A 19,146-nucleotide genomic window follows, 5' to 3' on the forward strand; every position below is an offset into this window, starting at 1 on the left:
ACCAAGATTGGAAAGGCTTCCATGAATCAAAACTTAATGGTGGTTGCCACCAAGTTCTGTTCACTTCTTTTTGACCTATATCCAAGAGTTCTTTGCGAAAGCGAGCCTTGAAGATTGCCGACTCCAAGTCCCGTTTCGAACTCTTTTATTGGAGTCTTTATGAATCAAGCCTTAATGGTTTTAGCCACAAACTCCTGTTCATACTCATCCTAATTAAACAATAGATCTTATTTATTTAGTTATTTTTTATTATTATTTTTAATACTCATTAACTAATCTAGGGTCGAAATTTTGAGAGAGAAAATGTGATAAATAATCTACACCAGGCGTTACCTTCCAGACCTGTCTGAAGAATCCGATCCCATGTATACCAAGCCCCAAAACAAGCGGTTAGTCAGGTTTAGTGTTGGAAATCAGCTTCGGTTACTTCATACGGTTCAAGGCAATTGTGTAGTTGATAGGTTGATCTGCTTTAGCATGTTTAGTGCTATCTGCAATCAGTAAATCTAAAATGGTGCTAAAGATTGGTTAGATATTCAAGTTTAAATCAATATAAGGGTATAGTCCTTATTTTCAATAGCTAAGCATAATTTATTAAAATTTCTTTTTATATAAGAATAAAATAAATTATATCAGTAAATATCCTCCAGACTTAAATTACACTGTCCCAGTGTAACACAGCCAGAGATATGATGAAATAGTTCATGATGTACGAAATGTAACAAGTAAGGGAGATACATCTGACCGGATTAGATATCGATTGTAGTGTAAGTGCTATATCGATCGTTGTGTGGGGTTCTATGTCGAGCGATGTCGACGTCTCGTCGGCGGTCGATATTCAGGTCCTCCTACTTGGGTCTCCTAAATCTGAAGGAAATAAAACGAAAGTAAATAAATGCTAGCTAATAAAACCAAAATAAAATACCTAATAGTGGGTTGCCTCCCACTCAGCGTTTGGTTATAGTCATTTAGCTTGACTGTGGTAGTGATTGGCTATTGGATGGACAAACAGCTGCTTGTTGGAAAGCAAGCATCCACGTCATCTCTGCACATTCTGGACCAAGATGCAATGAAGCTTCTTGTGGCCTCATCATTTCTTGTCTATTTGTCATCCATCTTTTCAAGTACATTGGAGATGTTATGTAGCCTTTCTTGAACGTTGTCAATGCTGACCTGGTGCCAGCCTATGTTGTCATAGGCGTATCCTGAAAGTTCTGTCATTTCCTTTTGCATTGACTCTACTGTCTGTGTATCAGTTGCTCGCCGATTGGTGTAGACTCGGCGTCGATCGATGCGATTAGGTGTTCGTTGGTCGATCTCGGCGAGTTGCCATCGATCGATTTCGCTCGTGTCCTGTCGATCGATGCTGATATCTGGTGTTGAGCTGCGAGTTGCCTCTGAATGGCTTTGACTTCTTTCTGTAGCCATTCTGCGTGGCTGTCTAGTCCACTGATTTTGTTGTCGAATGGGAAGTAGATGACATCGCAGCGTTTTTCAAATTGTTCCTCCATGGTGTCTATAGAAGTGTAGATATTGGATGTGATCTTGTCAACCTCTACTGCTGTGTAAGGAAGTAACTCCACAGGTTTCTTGCCATCGATCCAAGGCCCTCGTAGCCTGTCGATCGATGCTGATTTTGCCTGCAAAACATTTTGATTAGTAATGTTATCAATATCCTTTTGGGCATGAAATAATTGACTAGACAATTTGTTTATATATGTCATGACTGGTGATATAAAGAGGTCATGCATGTCCTCGTAAGTCCTCAGCCTCTCATTCATGGCTGAGACCTTAGCGTCGAGTGATGTGAATGTACACACATCGATCGATGTGGCTGGTTGTTGGTCCTTCTTGTGAATTGTATCCAGATCTTGCTGTAGTAGCTCGATTTTAGTGCTTAGCCAGTCCACGTTGTTGTTGAGAGGATAGTACACGTCATTTATCCTCGTGTCGATGTAAGAGACTTCCCATTCATCCTTGTGTTGTGTTGAACATTGCAGTTCTGCAGGGATCTGGGCTGTAGGAAGACTGACGTCGATCGATGGTGCATGTGATGCGTCGATCGATGTTGAGGTTGTGGCTTCCTTCTCAAGTTGCTGATGTAAACTCTCATTTTATGTCCTCATTTCTGCCATACTTCTGAAAAGCTCATTGTAGCCTCTATCCAAAGGTTGATGTGTATCTTCTACCAATGATTTGAGCTCCTCTCCCAGTTTCTCCTGAGCTCCACAAATACCAAACACCATCTCATTGATTTCATCTTTGGTGTAGGAAGTGGCATGTTCTGGAAGACAGATGTGGCTCTCTTCAAAAAGAGATGCTCTTTCCAGTAATTTCCTGATGTCGTCCTTTGTGACAGGTAGCATCTCACTAGCTACGCATCGTGCGTGTCCACACTCATCTCTGTAGACTCCATACTCGTCCCTTTGTTCCCAAGTGAACTTTCTGGCTCTGTACATGTCAAAAGCGCGGTTTCCAAATTCATAACGTCTATCAATCGACGTCGGTTCATCCCTATCGATCGACGTTGGTGTTACCCTGTCGATCGATGTCTCAATAGTCCCATCGATCGATGCTTGCCCTTTTGGTTGGCGTGATAGATCTGGATTGATTTCTGTTGTGGTGACTCCTACGTGGTTGTTAGGATCTGTTTGAATGACGTCTGGAGTGCCACGTTGCTAGGAGAATAGATTGTCAGGTCCATTGACTACTTGAAGGATATCTGCTATATCCTCTCTAGACACTGGTAAGATCCTTGCATCCATTGCACGTGCGTTGCCATCTGGGTCCCTGAAAATACCAAATTCATCAGGTGTTAGAAAACCGTAATCAATGTTTGCATAATCATTCAATTATAAATAGAATGATTAGGGTTTAGAGTAGTATCGATCGATGTAGATACAGATGCATCGATCGATGGTAAGAGTAATTTCTGCAGAACTTGTGTTCTTGAGATGATTGCTCTTCATGAATTTTCCTGTTGATGTAGATGGAAGAGTGTTCATCTTTTTTACTTGTGTGTCTGCTCTGGTGTGTGGAGGTGGTTTCGGGGGTGCAAAGCCATTTATATAGGTATCTATAAACCTAGTTGGAGAAGAAATATTCTCCTGCTCCTGAATTTTCGCTGCGGCGCGAATATCGATCGATGTTCCTGTGTGAGTGTCGATCGATGTGAGCGGTTGTTTTGCTGGACGTGGGTGGGTATCGACCGATGTGGAGTGCACTTCGGCGAACGATGTTGGAAACGTGTTGGTGAACTCATGTGTTTCGAATCTTTCATCCTGGAAAGACATTTCTATTGCACGTTCTTTCCAGTAATCCTCATCGTATTCCTACGTATGTTCCTCGTTAGGTGAAGTAATTACAGTGTCAACTGCAAAACTTTCATGGAAACCACTGTATGCCCAACTGCCTATGGAATAATCATCATGTCCTCTCTTGCTTGGAGATTGGAAGGCAAAGTGTTGGTAACAATGATTAGGTGGAGTGAAATGGTCAACTGGGTGCTTTACGTCGAGTGACGTGTTGTTGCGGTCATCGGTCACCGTTGACTCATTGGATTCGATCGATGGAAAGGTTGGGGTGTCGATCGATTCCTAGTACTCTGTTTCGTACTCCGATTCGTACTCTGCTCCACAATGGCATGCGCCAATGAAGCCAAGTTCTTTCCCATAATCCACATAATTAATGACCTTTCTCTTAGGTCGGATGGGGTCGTAGTGGATGTTGGGGTCTATGAGCGCTAGACACAATTTGTTTTTGTTCATGTCACATACAGCTCCTACTGTAGCTAGGAAAGATCTTTCAAGCAAAAGTGAAGAGTTCCAATTAAGCTTGATGTCTAGGACATGAAAATCTTCAGGGACAAAGGCATTACCAATCTGTACCTCCATATCTCTTATGATTCCTCCTGATCTTTTCTCTGAAAGATCCACGAAGGTGAAGGATTCCATTGAAGGTTCAATGGTCAAACCAAACTGGTCTGCCATGATCCTAGGGAGGATACTAACTGATGCTCATGTGTCATACATTGAATGGGGAAATTCAACACCCTTGACTACGCTTGGTATTGCAAACTTCCCAGGATCACTCTTCTTCGTCAATGTGATCATGTGTTTCATCTTCTCTCTTGCTTGATGAAACATTCTCCTAATGTCCTACTCAGTTACCTTTGTTTCTCTGAAGAACATCCACAACCGGTGTGTGAAGTAAGCTTCATCAAAAAGTTTTTCGATTGGGATTCTGAGGACTCTTTTAGTGAAACCATCCATCTCCTTATCGTTAGCTTCCCTCTTAAGGTTCTTAGGAATTTTTTCCTTTCTTCTCCTTAACCTTCTCCCTTCAGTTTCCTGATTTTCTTGAACTGATTCTGGTGAACTATTTAAAGGGTTGGGTTTTGGTTCGGGTGAGTTAGATAATGGTTTAGGTGGTGGTCTGAGTGCGTTGATATAATCATTATCGATTGAGGGTAACCGCACTCGGTATGTCAGAGGTTCCCGTCGATCGATGGGAGGTGGGTTATGTCGATCGACATCGGACTCACTCTGTCGATCGATGGTTGGCTCAACCGATCGATCGATTTTATCATAGAAAGGGGAGGGTGGGTGAGGATGCTTAGCTGCGAATTCTTCATGAGTTAGAATTCGAACCGCATTGCATTCAGTCGATTCTGCGGACGACGTCGATTGATGACTGGAGTAATCCATCCATCGATCTTCATCATGGTCTGTCGATCGATGCGAGTTCATCGACATCGGTCGACACCATTGGGATCCGCCGAGACTCATGGAGCTTTCGATTTTGAAGTCTCCTTCCTCAAGCTTTTCATTTCTCACCACTTGCCAGAAATCATCATCTAATATGGCATTTACGTGGTGTTTGCCTTTATCGGCTCCTGCCTCTCTAGCGAAAGCTTCTTGCCTCTTTATAGTCTCGCCCGTCTGAATTATTTGGGTTTCAAGTTTTCTCACCTGAGTCCCTAAGGTCTCGATTTTGGTGTTCAGATTGTTGTAGGCGGAGTCTATTTTACAGTTGAAATCCACGATGATTTGTTGTTGTCCCAACAGTACTCGATCAAGCTTCTCTTCGATCTTGCTTTCCTGAGTCTGGGGTGGTGGATTTTGGTAGTAAAAGTTTGAGTAGCTCTTGCTGTTGTTGAAGGGTTTTTGAAATTGTGAGCTTTGGTTACTTCTTTGGCCATTTCCAAAGAAGTTTCTGTTTCCGCCCTGGTTTCTAAATTTCTGGAATCCGGTACCTCCGATGTAGTTCACATTTTCTTCTCCTTCCGTATCTGCTACTTCTCCTTCAGGTGAACGGACTTGCTTCCTAAGAAGCTCGTGCACCACATCTAACTTAGCTCTTACTTCGTCCATCTGTTCCTTCCCGATAGAGGCTACAGACTTCTTCCGTTCAGAGTCAGTGTTTTTGGTGCTGCTGCTGTTAGCAAGGTTTTCGATAAGTCTCACAGCTTCCAACGAATTCCAAGTAGTGAAGTTTCCTTCACTCGCCGTATCAAGAGCCATTTGATACTGTAAGGCGAGACCTCAGAAGAAAGTGCTTAACAGCTGCACTTCGTTAAATCTGTGGTGTGGACAGTCTCGCTGGAAGAACCTAAATCTAATCCACGCATCTTTGAAGGACTCTCCAGCCTCCTGCGAGAATGTGGAAATTTTGTTCCAAAGTTCTTCAGCGTGCGCCTCATCGAAGAAGTTGAGTAAGAAAGCATTCTTGATGTCGGCCCAGGATGTTAAAGATCCTGTGGGTTGCTGCCTAAGCCAGTGCATCGTTTCTCCATTCAGCGTGTATCTGAAGAGCTTGCACAACAGGTAATCTTCGGGGACTCCTTCCATCCGAATAGCAGCGATTAGATCCTTGAACCGTTCCAAATGGTCCATAGGATGCTCGTGCGGTAACCCAGAGTAGGGTATCTACGACACGAGAGTGTAGTATTGAGGCTTCAGCTCGAAATTCTGCTTCTGGATCTCTGGAAGTCGAATAGCTGATCTGTTGGAATAGTACTCATCTGGGCGATTGTAGTCGACCAGTGGTTTCGATCGAGCGTCCTCATCTACAGGTTGAGCAGCTCCTGGAGCATTAGCATCAGGGATTACAGTCCCCTGAGCATCTATTTTCTGACATGTTGCATTACGCAGATGACCGGCCTGGTCATACAGGTTTCCGTTCCCGTCCTGTGTTAGAATAATAATGTTTACCATTTTTGACGACACGGTATTGATTGACGTACGCGGTGTAGTATCGATCGTTGTCGAACGATTGGGATCGATCGACGGTGAAGGTCTCGTGTCCATCAACGGTTGGTTGTGCGTATCGATCGACGACGAAGTTGTTGCGTCGAGCGATGTGGAACGTTGACCTCTACGGATGGTGCGTTCCAAATGAGCAGGATCGTCTGAGAACAGCAAGTCTTTCTCCTTGTTGCTTCTGGTACCGCTGGGCATGCACCTGAAAAGACAAGAAAAAGATTATTAGAAAGGGGGTAGAGAAAAGAATAAGAATCAATATAACAAAATCTAATGGCGATCAAAGCTCCCCGGCAACAGTGCCAAATTTGATACCACTCAAATTACCCTAAGGAATGTTACTCTCATCAAAAGAGGTTCAGATGTAGTACTTAGGGATCGAATCCACAAGGAGCTAGGGAACAATTAAATCTAGTGTTTATTAATTCTAAGGGTTGTTAATGTTTAAATGAAATAGCAATAGTAACAAGCGAGTAAATAATAAATGTAACTTGGTTGGAAATGATATTAGATGCAGGGCCACTTTTCAGGTGTTGGAGATTATAATATCTATAGATGCCTAATTGTTGCATGCATGATATATTAGAGCTCAATCGCTTAACTCAGTGATCAGCTGTCGCATGTTTCACTGATTAACAGGCTAGATCTCGTGTCTCAACGGTTAGTATGTCGACAACGAGAGAGTGTCGATCGATGGTCTATTAAGACGTCGACCGATACACCTTTGCCAACGTCGATCGATAGTCAGTTGAGGACATCGATCGACGGGTTCTAGCCAGGCCAATGCGCGAGTATGATATGCCCTATTAAGATACTAACAAGGAGTTCCAATCACAAGTGATCTTCTCTCCAAAACATGTAACAAAAAAGTCTCTACCAAAAAGCTCTCCTGCCGTCAAAACACTTAGGCAGTATATAATCTACTAGGTTAAAAACTCATCAGGGTATTTTGGTAATTTGGCTTGACCTTGGGTTTTAAGTCTTCTGAATCCAAAATGTCGTGTGTCTGATGTCTCGACATCGATCGATGGTACTTGTGTACATCGATCGATATTAATCTTCATCTGTCGAGGCATCTCCTGGTATCGATCGGCAGCATTGATGCGCATCGATCGATTATTCTTCCTCTCGTCGACCTCTACGTGGTCAGCTCGGGTGAAATGTCCTTTAAGCTCCAAAATGCTCCAAAGTCATAGCTTTACTCCGAAATACACCTGAATCTGAAAACATACCTAGAAGAGTAGAAAACATAGATATATATATAGTAAAATACTTATATACCATGGATGAAAATGGGTCAAATCCAAGGTATATCACTTATCGATCGATGTTGGTGTTACCCTGTCGATCGATGTCTCATTTGTCCCGTCGATCGATGCTTGACCTTTTGGTTGGTATGAAAGATCTGGATTGATTTCTGTTGTGGCGACTCCTACGTGGTTGTTTGGATCGGTTTGAATGACGTCTAGAGTGCCACGTTGCTGTGACAATAGGTTGACAAGTCCATTGGCCACTTGAAGGATATCTGCTATGTCCTCTCTGGACACTTGTAAGACCCTTCCATCTATTGCACGTGCGTTGCCATCTGGGTCCCTGAAAATACGAAATTCTTCAGGTGTTAGAAAAGCATAATCAATGTTTGCATTATCATTCAATTTAGAAATAGAAAGATTAGGGTTTAGAGTAGTATCGATTGATGTTGATACAGATGCATCGATCGAGGTCAGAATAATTTCTGCAGAACTTGTGTTCTTGAGATGATTGATCTTCATGGATTTTCTTGTTGATGTAGATGGAAGAGTGTTCATCTTTTCTGCTTGTGTGTCTGCTCTGGTGTGTGGAGGTGGTTTTAGAGGTGCAAAACGTTTTATATAGGTATCTATAAACCAAGTTGGAGAGGGAATATTCTCCTGCTCCTGGATTTTTGCTGCGGTGAGAATACCGATTGATGTTCTTGTATGGGTGTCGATCGATGTGAGCGGTTGTTTTGCTGGACGAGGGTGGGTATCGACCGATGTGGAGTGCACTTCGTCGAACGATGTTGGAAACGTGTTGGTGAACTTATGTGTTTCAAATCTTTCATCCTGCAAAGACATTTGTATTGCACGTTCCTTCCAATAATCCTCATCGTATTCCTCTGTATGTTCCTCGTTAGGTGAAGTAATTACAGTGTCAACTGCAAAACTTTCATGGAAACCACTGTCTGCCCAATTGCCTATGGAATAATCATCACGTCCTCTCTTGCTTGGAGGTTGGAAGGCAAAGTGTGGGTAACAATGATTAGGTGTAGCGAAATGGTCAACCGGCTGATCAACGTCGAGCGACGTGTTGTTGCGGTCATTAGTCACCGTTGACTCATTGAAAATCTATCGGGACAAGGGCATTACCAATCTGTACCTCTAGATCTCTTATGATACCTCCTGATCGTTTTTCTGAAAGATCCACGAAGGTGAAGGATTCTTTTGAAGGTTCGATGGTCAAACCAAGCTGGTCTGCCATGATCCTAGGGAGGATACTAACTGATGCTCCTGTGTCACACATTGAATGGGGAAATTCAACACCCTTGACTACGTATGGTATTGCAAACTTCCCAGGATCACTCTTCTTCGTCAATGTGATCATGTGTTTCATCTTCTCTCTTACTTGATGAAACATTCTCCTAATGTCCTCCTCAGTTACCTTTGTTTCTCTGAAGAACATCCACAACCGGTGTGTGAAGTAAGCTTCATCAAAAAGTTTTTCGATTGGGATTCTGAGGACTCTTTTAGTGAAACCATCCATCTCCTTATCGTTAGCTTACCTCTTAATGTTCTTAGGAATTTTCTCCTTTCTTTTCTTTAACCTTCTCCCTTCAGTTTCCTGATCTTCTTGAACTGGTTCTGGTAAACTATTTAAAGGGTTGGGTATTGCTTCGGGTGGGATAGCTAATGGTTTAGGTGTTGGTCTGAGTGCGTTGATATAGTCATTATCGATTGAGGGTAACCGCACTCGGTATGTCAGAGGTGCCCGTCGATCGATGGGAGTGGGGTGTGACGATCGACGTTGGACTCACTCTGTCGATCGATGGTTGGCTCAACCGATCGATCGATTTTATCATAGAAAGGCGAGGGTGGGTGAGGATGCTTAGCTGCGAATTCCTCATGAGTTAGAATTTGAACTGCGTTGCATTCAGTCAGTTTAGCGGACGATGTCGATCGATGACTGGAGTAATCTGTCCATCGATCTGCGTCATGGTCTGTCGATCGATGAGAGTTCATCGACATCGGTCGACACCATTGGGATCCGCCGAGACTCATGGAGCTTTCGATTTCGAAGTCTCCTTCCTCAAGCTTTTCATGTCTCACCACTTGCCAGAAATCGTCATCTATGATAGCATTTACGTGGTATTTTCCTTTGTCGGCTCCTGCCTCTCTAGCGAAAGCTTCTTGCCTCTTTATAGTCTCGCCAGTCTGAATTACTTGCATTTAAAGTTTTCTCACCTGAGTCCCTAAGGTCTCGATTTTGGTGTTCAGATTGTTGTAGGCGGAGTCTATTATACCGTTGAAATCCATGGTGATTTGTTGTTGTCCCAACAGTACTCGATCAAGCATTTCTTCGATCTTGCTTTCCTGAGTCTAGGTGGTGAATTCTGGTAGTAAGAGTTTGAGTAGCTTTTGCTGTTGTTGAAGGGTTTTTGAAATTGTGAACTCTGGTTACTTCTTTGACCATTTCCAAAGAATTTCTGTTTCCCCCCTGATTTCCAAATTTATGGAATCCAGTACCTCCGATGTAGTTCACATTTTCTTCTCCTTTCGTGTCTGCTACTTCTCCTTCAGCTGAACAGACTTGCTTCCTAAGAAGCTCGTGCACCACATCTAACTTAGCTCTTACTTCGTCCATATGTTCCTTCCCGATAGAGGCTACAGACTTCTTCCGTTCAGAGTCAGTGTTTTTGGTGCTGCTGCTGTTAGCAAGGTTTTCGATAAGTCTCACAGCTTCCAACGGAATCCGAGTAGTGAAGTTTCCTTCACTCGGCGTATCAAGAGCCATTTGATACTGTAAGGCGAGACCTCGGAAGAAAGTGCTTAGCAGCTGCACTTCGTTAAATCCGTGGTGTGGACAGTCTCGCTGGAAAAACCTAAATCTAATCCACGCATCTTTGAAGGACTCTCCAGCCTCCTGTGCGAATGTGGAAATTTTGTTCCGAAGTTCTTCAGCGCGCGCCTCATCGAAGAAGTTTCGTAAGAAAGCATTCTTGATGTCGGCCCAGGAGGTTAAGGATCATGTGGGTTGCTGCCTAAGCCAGTGCATCGCTTCTCCATTTAGCGTGTATCTGAAGAGCTTGCACAGCAGGTAATCTTCGAGGACTCCTTCCATCCGAATAGCAGCGATTAAATCCTTGAACTGTTCTAGATGGTCCATAGGATGCTCGTGCGGTAACCCAGAGTAGGGTATCTGCGACACAAGAGTGTAGTATTGAGGCTTCAGCAAGAAATTTTGCTTCTAGATCTCCGGAAGTCGAATAGCTGATCTGTTGGAATAGTACTCATCTGGGCGATTGTAGTCGGCAACTCCTCATCTACAGGTTGAGCAACTCCTTTAGCATCAGCATCAGGGATTACAGTCCCCTGAGCGTCTATTTTCTGACCTGTTGCATTACGCAGATGACCGTCCTGGTCATACAGGTTTCCGTTCTCGTCATATGTTAGAATAATAATGTTTACCATTTTTGACGACACGGTATCGATCGACGTACGCGGTGTAGTATCGATCGTTGTCGAACGATTGGGATCGATCGACGATGATGGTCTGGTGTTGGTCGACGGTTGGTTGTGAGTATCGGTCGACGACGAAGTTGTTGTGTCGAGGGATGTGGAACGTTGACCTCTACGGATGGTACGTTCCAAGTGAGCAGGATCGTCTGAGAACAGCAAGTCTTTCTCCTTGTTGCTTCTGGTACCGCTGGGCATGCACCTGAAAATACAAGAAAAGGATTATGTTAAAAAGGGGGTAGAGAAAAGAATAAGAATCAATAAAACTAAATCTAATGGCGATCAAAGCTCCCCGGCAACGGCGCCAAATTTGATACCACTCAAATTACCCTAAGGAGTGTTACTCACATCCAAAGAGTTTCAGATGTAGTACTTAGGGATCGAATCCACAAGGAGGTAGAGAACAATTAAATCTAGTGTTTATTAATTTTAAGAGTTGTAAATGGTTAAATGAAATTGCAATAGTAACAAACGAAGTAAATAGTAAATGTAACTTGATTGGAAATGATATTAGATGCAGGGCCACTATTCAGGTGTAGGAGATTATAATACCTATATATGCCTATTTGTTGCATGCATTATATGTTAGAGCTCAACTGCTTAACTCAGTGATCAGCTGTCGCATGTTTCACTGGTTAACAAGCTAGATCTCGTGTCTCAATGGTTAGTATGTTGACAACGATGGTCCTATTGGGACGTCGACCGATACACCTTTGCCTACGTCGACCGATAGTCAGTTGAGGACATCGATCGACGGGTTCTAGCCAGGCCTATGCGCGAGTATGATATGCCCTATTAAGATACTAAATTGGCGGTTAGCCCTCTCTACCAGTCCTAATATGATAGATAGATGTCAGGATGGGATAACAAGGGTGCTTGAGTATGCAATCCTATGATCAAGTTCAAGTTAGCAAGGCTAAAACAAGAAATGAATACAAATCTATCATGAATATCACAACAATGCAGATCTATAGTTTGGGGCTAATCCCACAAACCTATCTGAACCCTGGATCTAATAAGTGAACTACTCAGACATAGCAAAGCAATTCATAACAGTGAAGAAATATAAATTCATAGTATAGTTGAAAAGAAATGGAAACAAGGAGTTCCAATCACAAGTGATCTTCTCTCTCAAAGTAAAACTGTAACAAAAGGCTCTCTCTGCCGTCAAAACACTTAGGCAGTATATACTCTACTAGGTTAAAAACTCGTCAGGGCATTTTCGTAATTTGGCTTGGCCTTGGGTTTTAAGTCCGCTGGATCCAAAATGTCGCGTGTCCAATGTCTCGACATCAATCGATGGTACTTGTGTACATCGATCGATATTAATCTTCATCTGTCGAGGCATCTCTTGGTGTCGATCGACAGCACTGGATGCGCATTGATCGATTATTCTTCCTCTCGTCGACCTCTACATGGTCAGCTCGGGTGAAATGTCCTTTAAGCTCCAAAATGCTCCAAAGTCATAGCTTTACTCCGAAATGCACCTGAACCTGAAAACATACTTAGAAAAGTAGAAAACATAGATATATATATATAATAAAACACTTATATACCATGGATGAAAACGGGTCAAATCCAAGGTACATCAACGTAGCAACCTGTCAAACCTTCACTCGCTACATAGCGACCTGTCAGACCTTCACTCGCTACATAGCGACCTGTCAGACCTTCACTCGCTACATAGCGACCTGTCAGGCCTCAGAAAGGTCCTCCTTTAGGTTCTCTTTTGAGATTTTACGACGGAAACAAGTAAAACTTTTCTAAACTCCTATGCTTGCTCCTACTCCCCCCTTACCTCCATCTTTGTGTTCTCCTTCAAATCTCGATCGAAACGTCTCTTGTTTCGTCTCGATTGGAGTTACCATTGAAACTTTACGATAAAAAAAAAAAACCGCAAAGACTTGTTTTCTCGCATGAATTAAAATTAATCGTATAAAACGGCAACTGTTAACTTAACACCTTAGCCATCTCAACTATACGATTACGTTGAACCTTTCTATAAAAATTGACGTTGTATCTAAGGGGAAGATAACAGTCAAGTTCTGAAGATAAATGTCAAGTTTCAAAGGAGAAACACCAATATCGAAAATGGCGAACATACACGAGAAGAGGAAGGGGAAATCAGCAAGCAAAACTGAGAAGAGACAAAACTGCATTTTCGAGAGAACTAAGGTATTTCCGACTTGAAATTTTTGAAATCAAATTTGGAATTTTCGAGAGAACTTTAGGGAACGTAAAACCTAGGTGGATAGTCTAACGAACTAAGTCTTAGGCGATTTTTCCTGTCTCGATATATCGTTCCATAACTGTTCATCCAGATCTTGCAAACCGATCTAAACTCTCCAAAAATCGAGAAACGATCGCCACGCATATCAAGCTCGCTTCCTAAGGAAAGACATCAAGTTCGTCTTAAAACCGATTCGTTTTTGGCCATTTTCTCAGAACCGACATATTCCAAGTCGTCAACATGGAAACAACCAAATCACAGTCCAAGCGTCGTCTTTAAATCGTCCCGGATTATCGATCATTCCAAACCATAGAAGAAGAAACGTAGACAACGCTTCAAAGTATCGGTTCAACCGTTTTTCTTCCGTAAAAAAAAGGGGAGTAGGTACGTATACTATACACGTATACTCCCAAAATTCAAAAAACTTTTGCAAATCTTCAAGACAACGATTTTTTCAAAGCAAATCGTCCCAAATAGGCAAACGACAATCTAAAATTCGTCTAAACTCTAGCAACATATCGAGACAATCACAAACATAATCTCAAAGACTATACATCATTTCTTGACCAATTCGTTCCAGAAACGAATGTGTCAGGAGAATCCGCTCAAAAAACCTATGAAAAACATTATGCGACTAGAACGTAATGAAATAAACTTCGGTAACACTCCATGAGTAACTCCAAGCAATTTTCACCTAAGATCGAAATCACATCAGAAACGTTTCTTCTAAAACCCGCAGAAACAACGCTACTTTGACATATGTATACGTATCACCGATTTACAACCTTCGTAAAACCGGTCCCCATTACTTACACGAAAAATCCTTCGTACAATCAGACCAAGTCTTATGAAGAAACTTTCTAAAGTTAACATAACAGGCCTTATGAAGAAGTATGTCTTGTATAGCAAACCTCTTGGGCTTCTTCTTCCTCAGACAAAAAGACTCGATTGTCATAAGACTATAGGTCACATTATACGAAATATTCGTCGTATGACTGAAACCTAGAGCGGAGAATCGTTTTCTACGACTATCGGCCATATTAGCATGGATAACTCCGGCAAACTTGGCCCATCAATCTCGACAAGCGTTTTTTGACCAATCGGTCAATTACGCCCTCCAGTAAAAGTCCAAACCAATATTTGCCATCACCTTTAAAGGACGATTGTAAAGTAACATTACCTTAAATGTTAAAGCACCATGGTCTAATCCTTAACCTACAACATCCTTGGCTGTCTGAGTGAACACATCCTTCTCGCCAAGCCAAACTATTTGAGAAACCATCGCTCCATCACTTAACAACTAAACGACAATCTACGATTTGTCTAAAAACGTCGTGTGACTATTAAGAGAACAATTATCGTATAGCCCACAGTCGGAAATCATATGATAAATTCTTCGTAACGAAACTCAGTCCTAACAACCAAACGGTTAACGGAAAATCTAAACTTTTCGAAAATTGACCAATTTCAATACGCTTCACAATTCACTTTAAGCCCGCAACGTTTTACCCATAATACGTGGCGTGTAAGAAAGAAATTCGTAACAAAGCTTCTAGAGTTATACGAAACATCTTACAAAATGCACGAAATAGATCTCGGAAGGAAAACGCTTCTTCCCATGGACAAATTTACGCGACACCTCAGTCCTAATTCCTCGATCGGAAATCAAATTATTAGCATCCAAACAAGAACAACAATTTTTGGCTGCGAACATCCGTAGTCAAACCAGAATGTTTCTCAAACGCATGGCTAAGACTAAACCCTCGCAACATCGCGAAACATCTTCAAGCCCGTGCACATTTCAAGCACGAAACGCGGCATACGAAAGAATAACGAATCTTCAGCATCGCGAGACGTTGCAGACGCCTGAAGATTCATTCTTCGACGAAATTTCCTTCCTCAATAAAAACACCTTCTCGGAAGACCAGACAGTCATACGCACTAACATCTTCTCAAAACATATCCTTCGCGAAGACTCAAAATGGTAATTTTTACATTTAAGTTTGTTGCTGATCACAACAAACTATTAACGTCCTCAACAGACTTAGCCATCTCGTAGAGATGACTCTCGTACATCCGACACAAGGATAATAGCGCTATAAAAGAAACCCAAAATTTTTGGTCAGCACTTCCAGGAAGCTTAAAAATTATCCTTGGAGAGATGCTCGGTTCCAACCATATAAGTCATATAAGCGGAGAACCTATCGCGGACTTTAAATCGGTATAGAATCAGAATGAAACTGAAACGGGATATGTAAGTCGAATCAGTCATTGCACCCTCTAAAACCAGGAGTAAACCTAGGTCTTGCCCTAAACCCAGCGCACTGGTCTCTAACATCTCTAGGCATAATATCAAACACCCTGATACAAGATCCCAAAATTTTGCTCTTTGCCAATATTCGAGCGTCTTCAGAAATCCTGTAAGTTTACACACTGCAGAAAACTCTCGAAACAGATCACGGATATAGCAGTTCACACAAAGTTAGATTACGAGATGACAACTCGTAGTCTTCCTTCTACACCCATATAAAATGCCATCGGCAACAACACGCCTGATAACCTCTACATAAAAAAGAAACCGTAAAGGTCTTCCTGGAAAACTAGTCATAAGAACCTTAACTCCAAGACAAACTACGAAAGGCTTGATCCCTTCAACAAGGATACGTAGGCAGCCGTCATCAGGCGCAGCCCCAATCTTATCCCGTTCTACTTTCAGAAGAGCGAGAAGACCACTTACCATGGAACTTTTTAACCATTAGTTCCGCCTGACTCACCTAACTTGCCTAACTTGCCAAGCCACTCGCTAGAACCTCACGCTAGAATCTCATAAATCTAACGAGCTGAGGGGCTAACTGTTGGGGTCAAAATTGGTCACGACAGAATCAATGTCTGAAAGTCCGTAAAAATCGGACTTGAACATTTTTAAGAAAAGTAATCTTCATAAACAGATCTTTACGAAGAGCCTTGGAGTAAAATCTTGTTCAAATCTCAATTGAACCACTAAACAAAAGCTGTCCCAAGGCAACGAAAAGATATCTAAGCCAGCCACGGATAGGTTCGAATGTGACGATCAGAACACGGACAAACCAAGCTCAGTCACTACGCAACCACCGCACATGCACACTGCCCGGTCAATGCGAAGCGACCAAGCTCGAAGCAAGCTCGGTCGCTACGTAGCGACCGAGCGTCCGTCCCGCTCCGTCGCTACGTAGCGACCGAGCTCGAGCCAATCTCGGTCGCTGCATAGCGACCGAGCGTGCGTTCCGTTCGGTCGCTACGTAGCGACCGAGCTCTTCCTAAACGTTGATACGACACGAACCCATGCATTCTCGTCTACCTTTCGATGCTGTCTCCCGAAGACCGTAGCGAACCCATTTCATGTTTTCCACCATTCGAAGTCATCAATCAAACTTTACGATAAAAACCGCGGAAAGTTCGTTTTTATCGAAAGAAGTCGTAATAAACGGTTCAAGTCGAAAGACGGCCCAAAGGGACCTAAGACATGACTCGAAGCCCACCTTACGATTTCTTAACCAGCAGCCCGTAAACCGGGGGACGGTTTATGCTTGGTTCACAAGGAAAGATAAATGTCAAGTTTCCGCGGATAAATACGAAATTTTGAAGATAATTACATAGATCGGGAAAATGGAATATCTCCATTTTTAGGCTATGACGGCTTAAGGGCAGAAGAGAAAAAGCGTAGACTGGCCTAGGAGCAAGTATATAAGGAGTCCTAGGCGAGAGGCATGGGGGGGACTCTTTTTAGACTCAGAATTCTCTGCACTTAGAAACTTTAGGCTTTATTCTTGACAAGTTCGGTTTCTATGACTGGCACTCAACTACTAGACAAACTCGCCCAGGCAGTTCGATCTCTTGTCCAGCTCTATCAATTGAACTACGTTCAGCTTGATCCTCGAAAGGGGTACGTAGGCAGCCTTTAACAAGGTTCAGTCCGAAATCAAACAAAAACCTTTTCTGTATCTTTTTCGTCTTTTGTTATCGAGCTGCGACTCAACTTGGTTTGTGGTTTTAGGCCGCTAGAACTACGTAACTCGTTGACAGCCTTTCCGGCCAAAGCTTTTATGATCTCTCGTAATGATCGCAACGCTCTTACGCGGACTCGAAATAAGATCAACTGTTTTTTCTAAACTCGTTTGTTATCTTTTCACGATTTTTCGCATATATTTGGTTACTTGTCGTTGGGTCTCGCAGAGATCCGGGACCTCCGGGAAATTTAAGGTTTTCTTAGTTTCCTAATTTAAACGTAAATCGACAGTGCGAATTTCGGTTCCCACAGAGCTGATGATTCTAAGTTTTAAATCATGTGAGTCCCTGCTGTTTTCAAACCTCTTTCAGAGAGACTGCATGTTTGTTTTGCTTGAGTACAAGCAAAAGAGTAATTCTGGGGGAGTTGATAGACTATGGATTTGACCCATTTTCATCCATAGTTTATAGCTGTTTTTACTAATAATTATTATATTATAGAGTCTATTTATTATATTTATAAGATCATGAGTGTTTTGGAGATAAGTGATGATTTTGGAGCATTTTGGAGATATTTGGAGTAAGCACCCGAGATGACCATCGAGAATCGACAATCGGTCGATATTGGAGAGGAATAATTGATCGATACGCATGACTTGGTATCGATCGACAGCAAAGCGCGTAGGAAGCCTGTTTGGTCACAGCCGACTTGAAGCCCAAGACTTCACCATTTTAGAAGATTACCCCTGACGAGTTTTGCCCTAATTATATAAGTTTTGCCGCCTTGTTAGAGACAAAGTGTACTTTCATTGTTTTACTATATTCACAGCAATGGTTTTTAGGATATTGATAGATTGGAGAGAAGATCCAAAGTTATAATTTATGATTGGAACTCCATTGATATCTATTTACTATTCTAATGAAGTTTTTATACTTAACTGCTGTTATGAATTGCTTAGCCATGTCTGAGTAGTTCCATTGTTATATTTTAGGGTTTAAATAGGTTAGGAGGGACTAGCCCCAACTATAGATTGCTGAGTTGTGATAATAATCTTTAGGATTGTTCATTAGTGCATATATCTAGATTAGCTACCTAGAGCCTTCCCTTGGATTGATCAATAAAAGCAAAAGCTTTATTCTCATCCTGAAAACATTCTAATAGAACTATGTTTCTTGCTATGAGCAAGGCGAGATCTGATCTAGTGAGCTTAGTAAGCATTCATTCAACCGGCGCATAAAGCTTGATTAGAGCGCGTCGATCGATATCACAATTGAATAATCGATCGACGGTGCAAAAGGTGTATCGATCGATATCCCATTGGATCAATCGATCAACTCTTTCTATTGATCAATATAACGAGAGTTGAGATCATAGATCTAGTTAATAGACAAGTCAATACATGCGACAGCTGATTGACTAGTTGATCAAAGTAGTTGAGCTTTACATTATCATGCATGCAACTCATTAAGCATCTGTAGGATTATAATCCAAATTTTCCTGAATAAGAACCCTAAGTCTAACTATTTCCTTTTTGAGCACCAAAACCCCAAACCTGCTATTGAACAAACACTTGTTCAATATAAACCTGCAATACACATATAAAACTCTAAAAACAATATTACTTAACAAATCATATTAGAATCCTTAGGTTCCATAGCTCCATGTGAATTCGATCCCTAAGTACTACAACTCGACCTCCTATTTGAGAGAGTATAAATCAGTCCTTATGGTAATTTGAGTGGTACTCACTTGTTGGAGAAGCTATGCATTGGCTCAAGCAGTTACAACTAGGATCTCTTAAATCCTGGAACGACATCAATAATGCATTCTTATGCAATTTCTTTGATGAAGCGGGTGCGGAAGACTTGAGGAGCAAGATTGCTACATTCACTCAGGAGCCTGTAGAATCATTCAGAGGCT

General features: G+C 42.1%; 1 protein-coding gene and 2 non-coding genes across 3 annotated transcripts in view; all 3 read left to right on the forward strand.

The window, feature by feature from the left end:
• LOC117128145 overlaps positions 1-19,146 on the forward strand; it is a 734,122-nt gene that overhangs the window by 88,050 nt on the left and 626,926 nt on the right. The gene's annotated exons all lie outside the window — the stretch shown is intronic.
• On the forward strand, positions 5,578-5,684 carry LOC117128688. Its single transcript, XR_004452082.1, has one exon. It is a non-coding gene; the product is annotated as a small nucleolar RNA R71 (small nucleolar RNA).
• LOC117128678 lies at positions 10,345-10,450 on the forward strand. The gene has a single exon (XR_004452072.1). It is a non-coding gene; the product is annotated as a small nucleolar RNA R71 (small nucleolar RNA).

The sequence above is a fragment of the Brassica rapa genome, chromosome A09 (assembly GCF_000309985.2).
Source record: "Brassica rapa cultivar Chiifu-401-42 chromosome A09, CAAS_Brap_v3.01, whole genome shotgun sequence".
In the NCBI taxonomy this organism is placed as follows: Eukaryota; Viridiplantae; Streptophyta; class Magnoliopsida; order Brassicales; family Brassicaceae; genus Brassica; species Brassica rapa.